This window comes from Ranitomeya variabilis, chromosome 4 (assembly GCF_051348905.1).
Source record: "Ranitomeya variabilis isolate aRanVar5 chromosome 4, aRanVar5.hap1, whole genome shotgun sequence".
Classification (NCBI taxonomy): Eukaryota; Metazoa; Chordata; class Amphibia; order Anura; family Dendrobatidae; genus Ranitomeya; species Ranitomeya variabilis.
In genome coordinates this window covers 590,912,862-590,934,322 of record NC_135235.1, presented here as the reverse complement: position 1 = coordinate 590,934,322, position 21,461 = coordinate 590,912,862, and positions in this window count along the sequence as shown.

Genomic DNA, 21,461 nt, shown 5'->3' with positions numbered 1-21,461 from the left:
TTCCTTACTATCTGATCTTCTAAATATCCTTCTGAAAGACAAAGGAAATAACTTACTGGTGAAGACTTTTTTGCTCCTTATCAGTACCAGCCACTGTCATTTAGAAGAGCCTTATAACATATTTTTTGCACTATGGGCTGCACGTTATTATAAGATGCAAACAAAGATTATACATATAAAAACAGGAAAAACATATTCCCTACTAATTAAAACTTCCATAACGATATAAAGAAATGGAAGGGTCAAACCACTCATTTTAAAGCACTGAGGTAGAATGTGGAAGTAGTAGATCTATTCTTTGCATGTTTCGGCACCATGTGTAGTATACACACACAGCTCTGACACATACAGTTGCTTCTCACAAAATTACATTACAAACAGAGTGATCTATTTCAAGTGTTTATTTCTGTTAATGTTAATGATTATGGCTTACAGCCAATGAAAACCCAAAAGTCATTATCTCAGTAAATTAGAATAACGAAAAACACCTGCAAAGGCTTCCTAAGCATTTAAAAGGGTCCCTTAGTCTGTTTCAGTAGGCTCCACAATCATGGGGAAGACTGCTGACTTGACAGATGTCCAGAAGGCAATCATTGACACACTCCACAAGGAGGGTAAGCCACAAAAGGTCATTGCTAAAGAAGCTGGCTCTTCACAGTGTTAACAGAAATAAACACTTAAAATAGATCACTCTGTTTGCAATGACTCTATATAATATACAGAATGAGTTTCACTTTTTGTATTGAAGAACTGAAATAAATTAACTTTTTGATGATATTCTAATTTAACCCCTTTCTGACATGAGACGTACCATCCCGTCGAGGTGGTCTGGACCCTGTTGTGAAATTGGATTCTGGGCTCCCCCGGTGGCCACTTGTGGAATTGAACTTGTGTGCATCATCCCCTCTGTTCACCTGCTCCTATCAGGATGTGGGAGTCGCTATATAACCTTGCTCCTCTGTCAGTTTCTTGCCGGTCAACAATGTAATCAGAAGCCTTCTGTGCTTGTTCCTGCTACTAGACAACTCCCAGCTAAGTTGGACTTTTGTCCTTGTGTGTTTTTGCATTTTGTTCCTGTTCACAGCTGCTGTTTCGTTACTGTGTCTGGAAAGCTCTTGTGATCGGAAATTGCCACTCTGGTGTTATGAGTTAATGCTAGAGTCTTAAAGGAATTTCTGGATGGTGTTTTGATAGGGTTTTCTGCTGACCATGAAAGTGTCCTTTCTGTCTTCCTGCTATCTAGAAAGCGGACCTCGATTTTGCTAAACCTATTTTCATACTACGTTTGTCATTTCATCTAAAATCACCGCCAATATATGTGGGGGCCTCTGTCTGCCTTTTGGGAAAATTTCTCTAGAGGTGAGCCAGGACTGTCTTTTCCTCTGCTAGGATTAGGTAGTTCTCCGGCTGGCGCTGGGCATCTAGGGTTAAAAAACGTAGGCATGCTACCCGGCCACTTCTAGTTGTGCGGCAGGTTTAGTTCATGGTCAGTATAGTTTCCATCTTCCAAGAGCTAGTTCTCATATATGCTGGGCTATGTTCTCTCGCCATTGAGAATCATGACAGTTTGACCGGCCCAAAAAAGGGTTAAATTACTGGCTGAGAAAGGAGAGAAAAAAGAAGTCTGCTACAATTTTTTTTTTTTTTCCTCTAGTTCTGAGTGTGCTCTTAATTGAATCACTTGCTAGTCTGCCTATACTGCAGCCTTCCTCTCTTTCTCTCCTTCTAATCCTTGAATGGCTCTGTGTTCACCTGTTTCAAATGGATCTTCAGAGTGTAGCTACAGGTTTGAATAATCTCGCCACAAAGGTACAAAATTTGCAAGATTTTGTTGTTCATGCACCTATGTCTGAGCCTAGAATTCCTTTGCCTGAATTCTTCTCGGGGAATAGATCTCACTTTCAAAATTTTAAAAATAATTGCAAATTGTTTTTGTCCCTGAAGTCTCGCTCTGCCGGAGACCCTGCACAGCAGGTCAGGATTGTAATTTCCTTGCTCCGGGGCGACCCTCAAGACTGGGCTTTTGCATTGGCACCAGGGGATCCTGCGTTGCTCAATGTGGATGCGTTTTTTCTGGCCTTGGGGTTGCTTTATGAGGAACCTCATTTAGAGCTTCAGGCGGAAAAGGCCTTGATGTCCTTGTCTCAGGGGCAAGATGAAGCTGAAATATACTGCCAAAAATTCCGCAAATGGTCTGTGCTTACTCAGTGGAATGAGTGCGCCCTGGCGGCGATTTTCAGAGAAGGTCTCTCTGATGCCATTAAGGATGTTATGGTGGGGTTCCCTGTGCCTGCGAGTCTGAATGAGTCCATGATGATGGCTATTCAGATCGATAGGCGTCTGCGGGAGCGCAAACCTGTGCACCATTTGGCGGTGTCTACTGAGAAAACGCCAGAAAATATGCAATGTGATAGAATTCTGTCCAGAAGCGAGCGGCAGAATTTTAGACGAAAAAATGGGTTGTGCTTCTATTGTGGTGATTCAACTCATGTTATATCAGCATGCTTTAAGCGTACTAAGAAGCCTGACAAGTCTGTTTCAATTAGCACTTTACAGTCTAAGTTTATTCTATCTGTGACCCTGATTTGTTCTTTGTCATCTATTACCGCGGACGCCTATGTCGACTCTGGCGCTGCTTTGAGTCTTATGGATTGGTCCTTTGCCAAACGCTGTGGGTATGATTTGGAGCCACTGGAGGCTCCGATACCTCTGAAAGGGATTGACTCCACCCCATTGGCTAGTAATAAACCACAATACTGGACACAAGTGACTATGCGTGTTAATCCGGATCACCAGGAGGTTATTCGCTTTCTGGTGCTGTATAATCTACATGATGTTTTGGTGCTGGGATTGCCATGGCTGCAATCTCATAACCCAGTCCTCGACTGGAGAGCTATGTCTGTGTTAAGCTGGGGATGTAAAGGAACTCATGGGGACGTACCTTTGGTTTCCATTTCATCATCTATTCCCTCTGAGATTCCTGAATTCTTGTCTGACTTTCGTGACGTTTTTGAAGAACCCAAGGTTGGTTCACTACCTCCGCACCGGGAGTGCGATTGTGCCATAGACTTGATTCCGGGTAGTAAATACCCTAAGGGTCGTTTATTTAATCTGTCTGTGCCTGAACACGCTGCTATGCGAGAATATATAAAGGAGTCCTTGGAAAAGGGACATATTCGTCCTTCGTCATCTCCCTTAGGAGCCGGTTTTTTCTTTGTGTCTAAGAAAGACGGCTCTTTGAGGCCGTGTATTGATTATCGACTTTTGAATAAAATCACGGTTAAATATCAATATCCGTTACCACTGCTTACTGATTTGTTTGCTCGTATAAAGGGGGCCAAGTGGTTCTCTAAGATTGATCTCCGTGGGGCGTATAATTTGGTGCGAATCAAGCAGGGGGATGAGTGGAAAACCGCATTTAATACGCCCGAGGGCCATTTTGAGTATTTGGTGATGCCTTTTGGTCTTTCAAATGCCCCTTCAGTCTTCCAGTCCTTTATGCATGACATTTTCCGCGATTATTTGGATAAATTTATGATTGTTTATCTGGATGATATTCTGATTTTTTCGGATGACTGGGACTCTCATGTCCAGCAGGTCAGGAGGGTTTTTCAGGTTTTGCGGTCTAATTCCTTGTGTGTGAAGGGTTCTAAGTGTGTTTTTGGGGTTCAAAAGATTTCTTTCTTGGGATACATTTTTTCCCCCTCTTCCATCGAGATGGATCCTGTCAAGGTTCAGGCTATTGGTGATTGGACGCAACCCTCTTCTCTTAAGAGTCTTCAGAAATTTTTGGGCTTTGCTAACTTTTATCGTCGATTTATTGCTGGTTTTTCTGATGTTGTAAAACCATTGACTGATTTGACTAAGAAGGGTGCTGATGTTGCTGATTGGTCCCCTGATGCTGTGGAGGCCTTTCGGGAGCTCAAGCGCCGCTTTTCTTCCGCCCCAGTGTTGCGTCAGCCTGATGTTGCTCTTCCTTTTCAGGTTGAGGTCGACGCTTCTGAAATCGGAGCTGGGGCGGTGTTGTCGCAGAGAAGTTCCGACTGCTCCGTGATGAGACCTTGTGCTTTTTTTTCCCGTAAATTTTCGCCCGCCGAGCGGAATTATGATATTGGGAATCGGGAGCTTTTGGCCATGAAGTGGGCTTTTGAGGAGTGGCGTCACTGGCTTGAGGGGGCAAGACATCAGGTGGTGGTATTGACTGACCACAAAAATTTAATTTACCTTGAGTCTGCCAGGCGCCTGAATCCTAGACAGGCGCGCTGGTCGTTGTTTTTCTCTCGGTTTAATTTTGTGGTGTCGTACCTACCGGGTTCTAAGAATGTTAAGGCGGATGCCCTTTCTAGGAGTTTTGAGCCTGACTCCCCTGGTAATTCTGAGCCCACAGGTATCCTTAAAGATGGAGTGATATTGTCTGCCGTTTCTCCAGACCTGCGGCGGGCCTTGCAGGAGTTTCAGGCGGATAGACCTGATCGTTGCCCACCTGGTAGACTGTTTGTTCCTGATGATTGGACCAGTAGAGTCATCTCTGAGGTTCATTCTTCTGCGTTGGCAGGTCATCCTGGAATCTTTGGTACCAGGGATTTGGTGGCAAGGTCCTTCTGGTGGCCTTCCCTGTCACGAGATGTTCGAGGCTTTGTGCAGTCTTGTGACGTTTGTGCTCGGGCCAAGCCTTGTTGTTCTCGGGCTAGTGGATTGTTGTTGCCCTTGCCTATCCCGAAGAGGCCTTGGACGCACATCTCGATGGATTTTATTTCGGATCTGCCTGTTTCTCAGAAGATGTCTGTCATCTGGGTGGTGTGTGACCGTTTCTCTAAGATGGTCCATCTGGTTCCCTTGCCTAAGTTGCCTTCTTCTTCCGAGTTGGTTCCTCTGTTTTTTCAAAATGTTGTTCGTTTGCATGGTATTCCTGAGAATATCGTTTCTGACAGAGGGACCCAATTCGTGTTTAGATTTTGGCGGGCATTCTGTGCTAGGATGGGCATAGATTTGTCTTTTTCGTCTGCTTTCCATCCTCAGACTAATGGCCAGACCGAGCGGACTAATCAGACCTTGGAGACATATTTGAGGTGTTTTGTGTCTGCGGATCAGGATGATTGGGTTGCTTTTTTGCCTTTGGCGGAGTTCGCCCTCAATAATCGGGCCAGCTCTGCCACCTTGGTGTCCCCGTTTTTCTGTAATTTGGGGTTTCATCCTCGATTTTCCTCCGGTCAAGTGGAATCTTCGGATTGTCCTGGAGTGGATGCTGTGGTGGAGAGGTTGCATCAGATTTGGGGGCAGGTGGTGGACAATTTGAAGTTGTCCCAGGAGAAGACTCAGCTTTTTGCCAACCGCCGTCGTCGTGTTGGTCCTCGGCTTTGTGTTGGGGACTTGGTGTGGTTGTCTTCTCGTTTTGTCCCTATGAGGGTTTCTTCTCCTAAGTTTAAGCCTCGGTTCATCGGCCCGTACAAGATATTGGAGATTCTTAACCCTGTGTCCTTCCGTTTGGACCTCCCTGCATCCTTTTCGATTCATAATGTTTTTCATCGGTCATTGTTGCGCAGGTATGAGGTACCGGTTGTGCCTTCCGTTGAGCCTCCTGCTCCGGTGTTGGTTGAGGGTGAGTTGGAGTACGTTGTGGAAAAGATCTTAGACTCTCGTGTTTCCAGACGGAGACTCCAGTATCTGGTCAAATGGAAGGGATACGGTCAGGAGGATAATTCTTGGGTCACTGCCTCTGATGTTCATGCCTCCGATCTTGTCCGTGCCTTTCATAGGGCTCATCCTGATCGCCCTGGTGGTTCTGGTGAGGGTTCGGTGCCCCCTCCTTGAGGGGGGGGTACTGTTGTGAAATTGGATTCTGGGCTCCCCCGGTGGCCACTTGTGGAATTGAACTTGTGTGCATCATCCCCTCTGTTCACCTGCTCCTATCAGGATGTGGGAGTCGCTATATAACCTTGCTCCTCTGTCAGTTTCTTGCCGGTCAACAATGTAATCAGAAGCCTTCTGTGCTTGTTCCTGCTACTAGACAACTCCCAGCTAAGTTGGACTTTTGTCCTTGTGTGTTTTTGCATTTTGTTCCTGTTCACAGCTGCTGTTTCGTTACTGTGTCTGGAAAGCTCTTGTGATCGGAAATTGCCACTCTGGTGTTATGAGTTAATGCTAGAGTCTTAAAGGAATTTCTGGATGGTGTTTTGATAGGGTTTTCTGCTGACCATGAAAGTGTCCTTTCTGTCTTCCTGCTATCTAGAAAGCGGACCTCGATTTTGCTAAACCTATTTTCATACTACGTTTGTCATTTCATCTAAAATCACCGCCAATATATGTGGGGGCCTCTGTCTGCCTTTTGGGAAAATTTCTCTAGAGGTGAGCCAGGACTGTCTTTTCCTCTGCTAGGATTAGGTAGTTCTCCGGCTGGCGCTGGGCATCTAGGGTTAAAAAACGTAGGCATGCTACCCGGCCACTTCTAGTTGTGCGGCAGGTTTAGTTCATGGTCAGTATAGTTTCCATCTTCCAAGAGCTAGTTCTCATATATGCTGGGCTATGTTCTCTCGCCATTGAGAATCATGACAGGACCCCTTTGACCACGACGGGATAGTACGTCATCACCGATCAGCCTCGCTCACGGGGGGAGCGCGGCCGATCGCGGCCGGATGTCAGCTGATTATCACAGCTGACATCCGGCACTATGTGCCAGGAGCGGTCACGGACCCCCAGAACACTGCGATCAAACATGATCGCAGTGTTCCGGCGGCATAGGGAAGCATCGCGCAGATAGGGGGCTCCCTGCGTGCCTCCCTGAGACCCTCGGAACAACACGATGTGATTGCGTTGTTCCGAACATCTCCTATCTGCAGGCCCCGTATCCAAAATGGCCACGGGGGGTTCCTTTGGGGTCCTGCAGGGAGGTGGCTTGCAAGGTAAGCCTGCAGCACTGCCTGTTAGATCGCTGATCTGACGCAGTGCTGTGCAAAGTGTCAGATCAGCGATCTGACACTATAGCATGATGCCCCACCCTGGGACAAAGTAAAAAAGTTAAAAAAAATATTTACATGTGTAAAAAAATTTGTAAAAAAAATAAAATAAATAAAATTAAAAAAAATAAATAAAAATAATATATATATATATATATATATATATATATATATATATATATATATATATATATATATATATATATATATATATAGTTCCAATAAATACATTTCTTTATGTAAATAAAAAAAACAATAGAAGTACACATATTTAGTATTGCCGCGTTCGTAACGACCCGACCTATAAAAGTGTCCCACTAGTTAACCCCTTCAGTGAACACCGTAAAAAAAACTAAAAAAAACAGGCTTTATCATCATACCGCCCAACAAAAAGTGGAATAACACGCGATCAAAAAGACAGATATAAATAAACATGGTACCGCCGAAAATGTCATCATGTCATCAGCAAAAAAATTAAAACGTTATAGCCCTCAAAATAAAGTGATGCAAAAATAATTTTTTCTTCTATAAAATAGTTTTTATTGTATAAACGTGCCAAAACATAAAAAAGATATAAATGAGGTATCGCTATAAATCGTACTGACCCGAAGAATAAAACTGTTTTATCAATTTTACCAAACGCGGAACGGTATAAATGCCCCCCAAAAGAAATTCACGAATCGGAATAAAAAGCGATCAAAAAATGTCATGTGCCCAAACATGGTACCAATAAAAACGACAACTCGTCCCGCAAAAAACAAGACCTCACATGACAATGTAGACTAAAATATGGAAAAATTATAGCTCTCAGAATGTGGTAATGCAAAAAATATTTTTTGCAATGAAAAATGTCTTTTAGTGTGTAACAGCTGCCAAACAGAAAAACCCGCTATAGAAACCCAATATAAATAGTAAATCAAACCCCCTTTATCACCGCCTTAGTTAGGGAAAAATAATAAAATAAAAAAGTATTTATTTTCATTTTCCCATTAGGGTTAGGGTTAGGGTTGGGGCTAAAGTTAGGGTTGTGGCTAGAGTTGGGGTTAGGGTTTGGATTACGTTTACGTTTGGGTTAGGGGTGTATTGGGGTAAGGGGTGTGTTGGGGTTGGGATTAGGGTTAGGGGTGTGTTCGGGTTAGGGGTGTGGTTAGGGTTGGGATTAGGTTTAGGGGTGTGTTGGGGTTAGGGTTGGAATTAGAATTGGGAAGTTTCCACTGTTTAGGCACATAAGGGGCTCTGCAAACGCAACATGACGTCCGATCTCAATCCATACAATTCTGCGTTGAAAAAGTAAAACGGTGCTCCTTCCCTTCCGAGCTCTGCCATGTGCCCAAACAGTGGTTTACCCCCACATATGGGGTATCAGCGCACTCAGGACAAATTGGACAACAACTTTTGGGGTCCAATTTCTCCTGTTACCCTTGGGAAAATACAAAACTGGGGGCTACAAAATCATTTTTGTGGAAAAAAAAGATTTTTTATTTTCACGGCTCTGCGTTATAAACTTTAGTGAAACACTGAGGGTTCAACGTTCTCACAACACATCTAGATAAGTTCCTTGGGGGGATCTAGTTTCCAAAATAGGGTCACTTTTGGGGGGTTTCCACTGTTTAGGCACATCAGGGGCTCTACAAACGGGACATGGCGTCCCATCTCAATTCCAGCCAATTTTGCATTGAAAAGTCAAATGGCACTCCTTCCCTTCTGAGCTCTGCCATGCGCCCAAACAGTGGTTTATCCCATATGGGGTATCAGCGTACTCAGGACAAATTGCACAACAACTTTTGGGGTCCAATTTATCCTGTTACCCTTGGTAAAATAAAGCAAATCGGATCTGAACTAAATTTTTTGTGAAAAAAAGTTAAATGTTCATTTTTTTTTAAACACTCCAAAAATTCCTGTGAAACACCTGAAAGGTTAATAAACTTCTTGAATATGGTTTTGAGCACCTTGAGGGGTGCAGTTTTTAGAATGGTGTCACACTTGGGTATTTTCTATCATATAGACCCCTCAAAGTTACTTCAAATGTGATGTGGTCCCTAAAAAAAATGGTGTTGTAAAAACTCCCTAACAAAAAAAAAAATTGGTTCCAAAATTGTGCTGATGTAAAGTAGACATGTGGGAAATGTTACTTATTAAGTATTTTGTGTGACATATCTCTGTGATTTAAGGACATGAAAATTCAAAGTTGGAAAATTGCGAAATTTTCAACATTTTTGCCAAATTTCAGGGTTTTTTTTTTTTACAAATAAACGCAAGTAATATTAAAGAAATTTTATGACTATCATGAAGTACAACATGACACGAGAAAATGTCAGAATCATCAGGATCCATTGAAGCGTACCAGAGTTATAACCTCATAAAAGGACAATGGTCAGAATTGTAAAAAGTGGCCTGTCATAAACGTGCAAACCACCCTTGGGGGTAAAGGGGTTAATGAGAAGCATTTCTATGTACATGTTATACACACAGACAAAATTGTTGGTTCCCTTCTATTTAAAGTACAAAAAACCCACAATAGTCACTGAAATAACTTGAAACTGAGAAAAGTAATTTTAAGTTTAAATTTACTAAATATCAACGGATAAAAATCGGACATTGCGTTTCAATTGTGGTACAACAGAAAAAAAAAAACTAATGAAAATGACCTGGACTAAAATGATGAACTTAATATATTATCGTACAATATTCTCTGCAGCTCACACATATTCAACATTGCTGCATACACAGTTCACACAGCTCTGCTAAGTATACATGTGCAGCTCTACTAGAGTACGCATATGACTCAGTTACTGTTAGGGCTAGCGGAACGCACTGATTAAATATAGATGTTTTTATTGGTGCGTTCGCAGCCCGGGTCCACCGTGCAGGAGGAACCTGCTGCTAGCAAATGACGGCACTATATGGCGGTTTAAGCGAACTCTGTTACTTCACAGAGTCGCACGGAAACAAGACGCTGTGCCCTGTTAACCCCACAGGAGTTCACAGCTAACTGCCGAGCTGAAGGCAGTCTGTGGTAACGCAAACATACAATCTCCTCGCCGGAGGTGTCGGCATTCTAGGGGCTTATTTCAGCCGAGTCCCTGAACACACATAAATGTGACCACACTGGCGCATGCACATAACAGATTTGATACCAGCGCATGGCCGTGCGGCCATGCGAGCTTTATATAGCTGCAACAAGTAAAAGACCTTTCTAGAAGGACCAATGAGAGACTGCCATACCTGAGCATGTGATCCTAGATCTCCACTGAGAGATCTTGCCATGGGCATGCTCAGTGTGTGCAGAGCAGGACTTAGTCCTAGCACCTACAGGACCTTCCTGAAAGGACCAATGGACTTAGCTGCAGTATCTGACCATGTGACCCTCGATCCCCACTGAGAGATCTTACTCAGGGCATGCTCAGAACGAGAAAAGCAGGACTTAGTCCCAGAAGCGTCTGCTCGCTGCTGCCCAGCACTGACTTCAATGGCAGAAGCAGGAAAAGCAACAATAACTCTTTGTACAGAGTGGGACTGAGCAAGATGCTGGGACCGACGTCTCCGCTGAGCAGGCTCCACTGCGGCAAGATAAGAATGGGAGACCACAGCGGAGATGGCCTGAGATTCCCCCTGTGCAGAGGTGGGAACTCGGCCCCTAACATTACCCCCCCTCCTTGGGCCTCGCTACGCTCAAAGGCAGCAATGAGCTGCGGAGCCCGAATGTGCTCAACAGGCTCCCAGGACCTGTCCTCTGAACCATAATCCACCCAATAAAATTTTTTGCCACGTACCACCTTGCACCCCAAGATAGCGTTCACCTCGTAATCATCTGAAGATGAACCCGATGTCCCGGCAGATGACTCAGAAAACTGGGACATGTATACGGGCTTTAAGAGGGACACATGAAAGGTGTCAGTGATACCCAGGCGTGGAGGAAAGGCCAGACGGTAGACCACAGGGTTAACCTGTTCGAGGACCTTGAAGGGACCCAAGTAGCGAGGTGCAAACTTAGTGGACTCAACTCGCAGCCTGATGTTACGGGCGGAGAGCCACACTAAGTCGCCAGGAGCAAAGATCGGAGCGGGGCGCCGATGTGCATCGGCGGAGGACCTCATTCTCTCCTTGGAGGCCCGGATGGCATCCTGAGTGCGGTCCCAAATGTCCCGTGCCTCCACAGCCCAGTCTGCCACCCTGGAGTCGGCATAGGCACAGGAACCCGCGGATGCTGACCGTAATTAAGAAGGAATGGAGTCTGACCAGTGGAGTCGGCTACGGCGTTGTTAAGCGCAAACTCCGCCCACGGTAGCAAGGATGCCCAGTCATCCTGCCTAGCAGAAACAAAATGTCGCAGATATGTGACCAGAGTCTGGTTGGCCCTCTCTACCAACCCATTCGTCTCGGGATGATATGCTGAAGAGAGATTCAACTCAATGCTGAGTAGATGACAAAGCTCTCTCCAGAACCGAGACGCAAACTGGGGACTCCGGTCACTGACAATTTTGTCCGGCATACCGTGTAGGCGAAAGACATGTTTAATAAACAATGCTGCCAGAGCCCGTGCAGAAGGTAGCCGTGGAAGAGGCACCAAATGCACCATTTTGGAAAAATGGTCGATGATCACCCAAATAATGGTGCAGCCACGGGACTTGGGTAAGCCCACCACAAAGTCCATCCCGACCATCTCCCAGGGCCTGTCTGCCACCGGCATGGGATAAAGTAAGCCAGCTGGCCGTTGTCGAGGAGACTTATTTTTGGCCCAGGAGACACACGCCCGAATATAGTCTCCGACGTCATGGGCCATATGCGGCCACCAATACGTCCTCGCCAGAAGCTCAGATGTCCTTTTGGTCCCAAAGTGTCCACCCACCCTGGACGAGTGAGCCCAAGAGAGAACCTCCGGTCGCAAATTTGCTGGCACTAAAGTCTTACCCGGGGGTACAGACTCTAGCGAAACCGGAGCCACGGTCCTCAGACTCTCAGATGGGACAATAAGCCGAGGTTCCTCCTCCTCCTCCGCTGATGACACTTCGGAGCGGGAGAGAGCATCGGCACGAATGTTCTTCTCCCCGGAGAGAAAATGGAGGGTGAAATGGAACCGGGAGAAGAACAGGGACCATCTGGCCTGGTGAGAATTTAGCCGCTGGGCAGTCTGAATATAGACCAAGTTCTTGTGGTCGGTGAAAACTTGGAAGGGAAAATGAGCCCCCTCCAAGAGATGTCTCCACTCCGAGAAGGCCAACTTCATAGCTAGCAACTCCCTGTCCCCGATGGAATAATTCCTCTCTGCCGGTGTGAAGGTCTTAGAGAAAAAGAAGCAGGGATGCTTCCGACCTTGAGCATCCTTTTGGAATAGGACTGCTCCAGCACCGACAGACGAGGCATCCACCTCCATTAAGAAAGGTTTATCTACATCGGGGCGATGTAGAATGGGAGCACTAGCAAAGTGGGACTTAATAGAGAGGAAGGCCTTGGAGACCTCTTCTGACCACAACTTGGGATTTGCTCCCTTTTTGGTGAGGGCAACCAAAGGAGCTACCAAAGTTGAGAAGTGGGGAATGAACTGGCGATAGTAATTAATGAACCCCATAAAGCGCTGCACCGCTTTGAGAGAATGGGGTTCTTGCCAGTCCATTACAGCCTGTAGCTTGGCAGGATCCATAGCCAATCCTTGGGCCGAGATGATATAGCCCAGGAAAGGCAAAGACTCCTGCTCAAACACACACTTCTCCAACTTGGCATAGAGGGAATTTGCCCGTAGGAGGTTGAAGCCTTTGCACACATCTCTCCGGTGGGAGTCTATATCTGGAGAGTAGATGAGAATATCATCCAGGTAGACTACAACCGAGGTGGAGAGCATATCCCGGAAGATATCGTTTACAAAGTCTTGGAAAATGGCGGGGGCATTACAAAGCCCAAAGGGCATCACCAGATATTCATAGTGCCCATCCCTGGTGTTAAAAGCCGTCTTCCATTCGTCCCCCTCACAGATGCGAATCAGGTTGTAAGCACCCCGCAGATCTAATTTAGTAAACACTCTTGCTCCCCGAAGCCTGTCAAAAAGCTCAGATATCAGGGGCAGAGGGTACTTGTTCTTAACGGTGATGGCGTTAAGACCCCTGTAATCTATGCATGGACGTAATTCTCCGTTCTTCTTCTGCACGAAGAAGAAACCAGCCCCTGCAGGTGACACAGACTTCCTAATGAATCCCCTTGCTAGATTCTCCTGGATGTACTGAGACATTGCCTCCGTCTCTGGGAGAGACAATGGGTAGACTCAAACCCGGGGAGGCTCAGCACCAGGCAAGAGGTCAATAGGACAGTCATAGGGGCGGTGAGGCGGAAGAGTCTCTGCAGCCTTTTTGGAGAACACGTCTGCATAGGGCCAATATTGCTTGGGGAGAGAGGAGAGATCTGCGGGTACCTCAGTAGTAGCAACCTGAACGCATTCCCTCTGACATTTACCCTCACAAGATTCACTCCATCCCAAAATCCTGCCTGTGGACCACTCAATATGAGGAGAGTGATACCGTAGCCAAGGTATCCCTAAGAGGACCTCATCAATTCCCTCTGGAATGACGAGCAGAGATATTATCTCCTGATGAGATGGCGACATGGATAGAGTAAATGGGATGGTCTGGTGTGTAATCTGTGAGGGCAGTGTCGACCCATTCACCACTCGTACGGTCACTGGTTGGGCGAGCATCACCAGAGGTATTGCGTGTCGTTGGGCGAAGGCAGAAGACATAAAATTGCCCTCCGCCCCGGAATCCACACAAAGCTCTACCGAATGAGTGGATGGGCCAATGGTAATTGTCCCCTTAAAGGACAATTTGGAGGCAAACGTCGCCGTGTCTAGTGAACCTCCACCTACTACCACTAGACGCTGACGTTTCCCCGACCGCTGAGGACATCTGGTGGCAAGATGTCCTGACTGCCGGCAAACATGACAGACCCTAAGTGAACGAGCGGTCCGGGACTTAGGTCCCGCTCGTAGCACCTCCATGGCCTCATGTGACTCGGGTGCCTGGACCGGAGATTCCAAAGGCTTGGCGAAGGTGGGAGCCAGCCGAAACCTCTGCCTACACAGGGCTCGCTCTAACCTCCGCTCGTTAAAACGGAGTTCAATACGAGTAGATACAGCTATTAACTCCTCCAGTGTGGCGGGAATCTCCCTAGTTGCCAGATTGTCCTTAACATGGTCAGCCAAAATATAGGGATGAGGGCTTTATCCGACCACTCCAGCTCAGATGCTAAGGTGCGGAAGTGGACGGCAAAATGGCTGACCAAGGACGAGCCCTGAGTCAATGCCAACAGTTGGAGGTCCTAGCACCTACAGGACCTTCCTGAAAGGACCAATGGACTTAGCTGCAGTATCTGACCATGTGACCCTCGATCCCCACTGAGAGATCTTACTCGGCATGCTCAGAACGAGAAAAGCAGGACTTAGTCCCAGAAGCGTCTGCTCGCCGCTGCCCAGCACTGACTTCAATGGCAGAAGCAGGAAAAGCAGCAGTAACTCTTTGTACAGAGTGGGACTGAGCAAGATGCTGGGACCGACGTCTCCGCTGAGCAGGCTCCACAGCAGCAGGAGAAGAATGGGAGACTGCAGCGGAGATGGCCCGAGATTCCCCCTGTGCAGAGGTGGGAACTCGACCCCTAACAGTTACATCATCACATGCAGCTCAGCTATATCAGCACACACAGCTCTATTATATATACATGCGGCATCCCAGGGTCCTGGTCGTCGCAGTAGTATTGCTTTCCTCCATGGGAGAGTGATGCTACGTTTGGAAGCAAGAAAGGATAACTGCATCCAGGTATCACAAACATGCAACACATTCACACTCCAGGCCACCAGGGGGAGCTTTTGCTCCTATTTATTAGGTCACTCCCCACATATATAACTGGTAGTCTGTAGGGAAAGCTAGTCAGTTCTAGACAGAAGTGAGTTCCAGACAGTAGTCTGAGGAAGACAGAGGGTCAACGGAGCTGTGCATGCCCTCAGAGCTGCAGCTCCCAGAAAGAGATGCTGAAAGGCAGAATTGTATTGCAGCGAGCGTGAAGGGAGTCGAAGCAAAGGAGAGGATACCAGAAGGGGACCAGCCCTGAACAGGCTGCCTTCTTCTGAGGCGCAGAATCCCAGTAGCCGGAACACCGAGGGAGTAAGGACCTCTACGCCTTATTTCAGAGACCGGCAAAACAGCTAATTGCAGGTTACCTGTCCGCACCTACACCCAGGAGGCACGGTGTTATGATCCTAGTGGCAAGGATCGCAGGTCGGACTAGCTAAGTAACTGAACAGACTACTAGCTCTGGGGAAGTGGTAACTAGATTGACCGCAACCTGATCCTATCCGCAAACAACTATAGGCAGCCGTGGAACGTTACCTAAAAAATCCTAGACGTCTCGTCACGGCCTGAGAAACTGACTATTCCTGGAGGGAAAGTAAGTCCTCACTTGCCTCAGTGGAAGACCCCAAAGATATAGAATAGCCCCCCACAAATATTAACGGTGAGTTAAGGGGAAAGCACAAACGCAGAGATGAAATCAGATTTAGCAAATGAGGCCCGCTAATACTAGATAGCAGAAAATAGGAAGGAAACTGTGCGGTCAATATAAAACCCTATTCAAAATATCCACGCAGAGATTGCTCGAGCCCCCGCATCAACTAACGGTGCGGGGGAAGCAACTCCGTACCCCAGAGCTTACCAGCAAAAAGAAATCACATGTTAGCAAGCTGGACAAGACTCATCATACACAGAAATCATATTGCAGGCAGATGAGCAAAAAATATTCAAACAGAACTTAGCTTATCCTGAAGAGGCAGAAAACGAGATAATCAGAAGTAATCAGAATAGCACTGAATACATTGACAGCCGGCAACAAGTGGAAGTGAAGCAGAGCTAAATAGGAGCCTCCCTGGTGAATAACGAGGCAGCTGATCCAGCAGACCCGCAGGATAATAAACCAAACCACCAGGGGGAGCCAAAAAAACAAAGTCACACAATACCATCTGTGACCACAAGAGGGAGCCTGAAAACGGAGTTCACAACAGCACGGTGACACCTACAGAGCCGGGTTATCTAGAGACCCTATAAACGGGCTCAAATTACCAGTCATACGGGTTTTGTCCTATCCTATACGGGGGATAGAGAGAGAGCAAAACATCGCATCTGAGAGACCTTTATGTTAAGCCATAGGCAGTAAGGGACTACACCACTGCAGTGCAAGGGAAGGCTATTGATTTCCACCTGGACAAGGGAACTCTAGACATGCCTCCAAACCGGCCGGACTCTACCTGCCCTGTGATCTGGTGCTCTGGACTGTGGATGCTGAAGTCTTCAGTAAAAGGTAGAGAGACTGCAACCTTGTGTCCTCTTTCTTCTCTGCGCCTCTCACCATACCACCATTTACACACCGGGAAGCCCTGGGGATATACTTCACCTGTGGGAAGGTATACCATCTAGCTGCCATAACATCACCCCAGCAGACCCCTTAAAGCATCACTGCTGAATCCCATAGGTGGCGTCACGAACATAAACTTTTTATACAGATGTCCCAGGGCCACGGACCGGGTCAGCCACCGTGACATCCCCCCTTTGAGCCAACCGGACCCGGTACCGAGTACCCCACAGCCCTGACGGGGCGCTCCATGCACACACAAGCAGCTATGCTGCATGGCACACACAGCTCTGCTGCATACACATGCAGCTCTGCAACATGCCTCACATATGGCTACATCCACACACAGTTCTGCTACATGTACACATCCATCAGCTCAGCCACATCAACACTCAGCTCAGCTACATCAACACACACCTCAGCTACATCAACACAAACACTACAGCTACATCAACACACAGAGCTCAGATACATCTTAAATATACATAAACATTGTGCATACAATACCACATTTTTATGTTCCTTCCAGGAATATGATTGATCACATGACCTAAAAGGTCTTTCAGCTAGTCAGGACCTGCAACCTCTGTGATACATTAGTGATACTCAGATCATAGTAGTTTTCTCTTCTGCCTTGCTCCAATCAGATTGATCAATGTTGGCTGGAGGAGGGAGAGCTGTGTGAATGCAGTTTCCTGAGTGACTGCAACTAAAGTCGGACATATGTCCGTGTTTTTTTGCAGACTCACAGTCCTCAAAATAATGTGTGAACTCCTCCATAGATTACACAGGTCTGCGACTAAAAAGATGTTTGATTATTTTCATACCATTTGAATGTATTTTGGTATTTTGATAACAAAAAAAATATTGAAAAAAATTGCCACAGATCTATAGGTTCTTCTGCAAACTCTGGTGTGAATCATCAGCAGGCACCTTATTTGCTTTCCCGATTAACATCAATAGGAACTGCGTGATTGGCTGTTGGCAGTTAGGTGGTTAGTGACATAATGAAAATCCTTATTCTTTCGAGAAACTTGCATTGGCATTCCATTCATCAACTGTGTTTCCCAAAATTAGTGTTATGGCTTTGCGGAAGTGTATTAATTTGCCTGACCATTTCTGGTTCATTTGTGATGAATATACAGTGTTCAGTCAACAGCTGAATACTACAAACTTTGTGAAAAAAGTATACTTTGCATACTTCGGACTAAAACTTGGAGATCAAGTGTGCAAACGGTGTGTTGAGGACCTCCGAAATTGATTCAAGGGTAAGAAACAAGCTTTCGGTTATGGGATTCCTATGGTATGGATAGAGCAAAAGAACAATAGTGACAAGTCGACTGATACTTTTGTTCATGCAATGTGGAAGGGTATAGTTCCAAATGGAAGCATTCCATTTCATACCGCAATCTTCACTTAGTAATTCATCCCATCCCCCATGGCTCAGATATACCTGTACCCAAGGCCCCTGCTACATTGGAAGAGATACCTAGCTGGTGAAGGTGGAATCATACCTGAATCAGATGACAAATCAACTTTAGACTTTGAAGATGATACAAGATCAACATTTTATTTCCCTAGAAGAGATGAACGATTTAGTAAGAGACTTCAGTCTTCACAAAGATGCCGCTGAGTTACTCGGATCAAGTCTCAAAAGCAGAAATTCAATGGAGTGTCTTTTTCATGGTTCAGACATTGTGAAAAGGAGTTCGTTCCTTACTTTTTGCCCAGGAAGACAAGTTGGTTTATTGCTTTTTTGTCGAAGGTTTGATGGGTCAATTCAAAATCCAAAATGATTCAGCACAATTGAGTCTTTTTATAGATTTTTCGAAAAGAAGTCTCAAAGCAGTTTTACTCCACAATGGCGGTTTGTACACTTTCATTCCTGTAGGTCATTCCGTACACTCGAAGGAAACCTACGATAACTTGGAATTGGTTCTTCATAAACTTAAATATGAACACCACGGTTGGCATGTGTGTGGGGATTTGACGGTCTTGTGCATGTTGATCGGGCAACAAGCTGGGTATACCAAATACCCTTGTTTTCTGTGACTGTGGGATAGTTGAGGCTGACAAAATCACTGGACCAAGAAGAGTTGGCAGCCGAGGGTGCTCACAGTCAGTGAAAAAAATGTCCTCGAGAAACTTTGGTGACTCCCTATAAAGTTCTTCTACCATCTCTCCTTATAAATTTGGGCTTGATGAAGCAATTTGTAAAATCACTTCCAAGAGATGGGGAATGCTTACAATACTTAGTCACCAAGTTTCCAAGCCTCTCGGAGGCAAAATTGAAGGAAGGTGTGTTCGACGGACCAGACATTAGACGGCTTATAGCTGATAAAGAGTTTGTCAATACCATGACAGATCCTCAAAAAGAAGGGTGGATTGCGTTTATAGAGGTCGTAGAGAAATTTTTAGGCAACAAAAAAGATCCTGACTACAAAAAGATCACCGGACGAATGCTGAAAACATTTCAAGCTTTAGGTTGCCTGATGAGTTTGAAAGTGCATTTCCTCCATTCCCATCTTGACTACTTTGGGAGCTGTGAGTGAAGAGCAAGGTGAACAATTCCACCAGGACATTAAAGAGATGGAAAGAAGATACGATGGGAAAATAGAGCATTACAATGATGACAGACTACTGTTGGATGCTTCAGAGAGACATTCCAGATGCCACTGACAAGCGTAAATGTACCAAGAGGAGCCTCACAGGGAAAAAAAATATTTTAGTAAAAGTGTTAGTGAGCTCATTTCAGTTCAAAAATTATTTTCATGAAAAATATGTACTAAAAAAATAATTTTATAAGCCTATTTTGATTTATTTTGCATAATTGCCTAAATTGTTAGGAAATGTATTGTCCTATGAGAAAACGGAGGTCATTTTCGGATTCAGCGCATCAGGAAACAAAGACATGTGGAATAACCAAAACAGCTGTTGAAATTTTATTTTTTGCAGACCTGTGTTATAATGGGTTTGTGTTCTATCCTTGAAAAACAGACATCTAAATGAGGCCTGAAATAATAATAATACAAGATGCAGGCCTAGCTATTCAATGATTTTTTTTTTCAATTCTTCAATTTTTCATATTTCTAATGCAGTAATGCAATTCAATTGTCATATTTCATGTTTGCAAGCTTTGGCGCTACAGAGTGCTGCCTTTTTTTGTTTGAGAGTATATGAGTTGGTGACTCTAGGTTCAGCACCTGTTTACACTTAGTCTATGTTTGGATGTGGCGGTCAGTTTTTTGAAAATTATGAATTATACAAGAGATGGGCAAATCCGTGGATGTTCAGATGAATGTGGGACCCAAACATCTGTTGTTTCCCACAATATCATCTGCGTGACAGCGCGGCAAACATGGGGTCTGATCAACGGTTAGATTGTTACCACCAGTCAGAGCGCTGCGGTTCCCACGCTGTCAGATGGCACTGTGTCAGCCAGGAGTTGTGACCGACGGTAACAACGTTACTGCCAGTCACAGGTGTCACCTCATGAGAGTACTACTGATGAGAGCACTACTCTCATCATCCTACACCTACTCTTGCTGATGGCAGCAAGAGCAGGTGAGGCTGATGAGAGTATTCATCAGCTGGCGCCAGTGCAATAAATAAATAAAATTAAAAATGACATGGGTTCCCCTCTATTTTTGATATCCAATGCAGGTAAAGCTGACAGCTACAGGCTGCATCCCCCAGCTGTTAGCTTTGTTTTGGCTGGTTATCAAAAAGAGAGGGGTCCCCACGCCATATTTTTTAATTATTTAAATAGTTAAAAAAAATGGTGTGGGATCCCCACCATTTTTGGCAACAAGCCATGCAAAAGCAGACAGCTAAGGGCTGGTATTCTCAGACTGGAAAAGGGCCTGGATATTGGCCCTCCCGAGCCTAAAAATTCCAGCCCATGGTAGCCTCAGAAAAGGCGCATCTATTATAAGCACCAATTCTCGCACTTTGCCAGGCTCTTCCCATTGCACTGGTGTGGTGGCAAGTGGGGTAATACTTTTCTGAATAGCTAATTTATACATTAAGAAAAATGTGTATTTTCTCTGGAATAAGACATTGGATTGCAAGTATCAAGGTACAATTTTATTCAAATTTCCATGACCTGCATGCCCATATAGACAACTTACGAGGCTTGATCCTATTGACAGATGCCCTTTAATGCAAACCATCTTGGAGTACATGCAACATTTTGATTGTGATTTATCTTTACAATGTTTACTATTCGAGTTACATATCAATGCCAGTCAGCCTCCTACAAGGCTGCATATACAACATAAATTGTCCCCTGAAGAAGGATTACTCCGAAACGCGCGTCGGGGTGGGTAGGAGACGGCACGTCCCCTCTGCTATACTACTGGTATGCTTCCTATTTAGGTCTCTTTACCATATACTGGGATATAATTTGGTTCATGTGTTCCTGGCTTGATACCTTACAATTTTGGATTGCCACTGATGTGGAACTTGTATGGATTCAAACTTTTTTTTTTCTCAGTGCATATGCATTTATTATATGCTATGGGGATTGCTGTCTTACTCGTTGTGCTCCATGCTTTCTGCCGCCACTTCTAAACTCACTATTATGTCTGTGACTTGTTGTTAATGTATTTATATTTAATAAACTTATTTATGATTATGCTATTTTCGGACTATTGCACTATATTCTTTATGTGGTTTTGCCTTTTCCAAGTATTAGTGTGTCCCACACTATTCCATCTACAGGCTTATGATATCTATATTGAGGTTCTCTTATAAGATATCATGATTAGACATTTTAATAGCTGCCTGTTGTGTTTTCCTTGCTTTTAACATATATTGCGACAGACAATGAATTTATGGCTAATGTTGTCCTAATGCAGCATAAATAAGCAATCCTATGGGAAAAGAAGGTGAATTGTGAATAATTGAGGATGGATCAGTGTTGTGCCATGAACCAGGTGGAGGGCATTATCATCTATGGTGCATGCCCTTGGTAAATGATCTGCATGTACAACAGCCATTAATAGCAGTTATCAGGTGTGTAAGCAGAAAAACAAATTCCTATCTGTGGTGGAATGTAATTTCCTAAATTTTGCTGTTTACCTGCTGGAGGGTACTGTCACAAGGGAAGCTGAATTTCAGTTT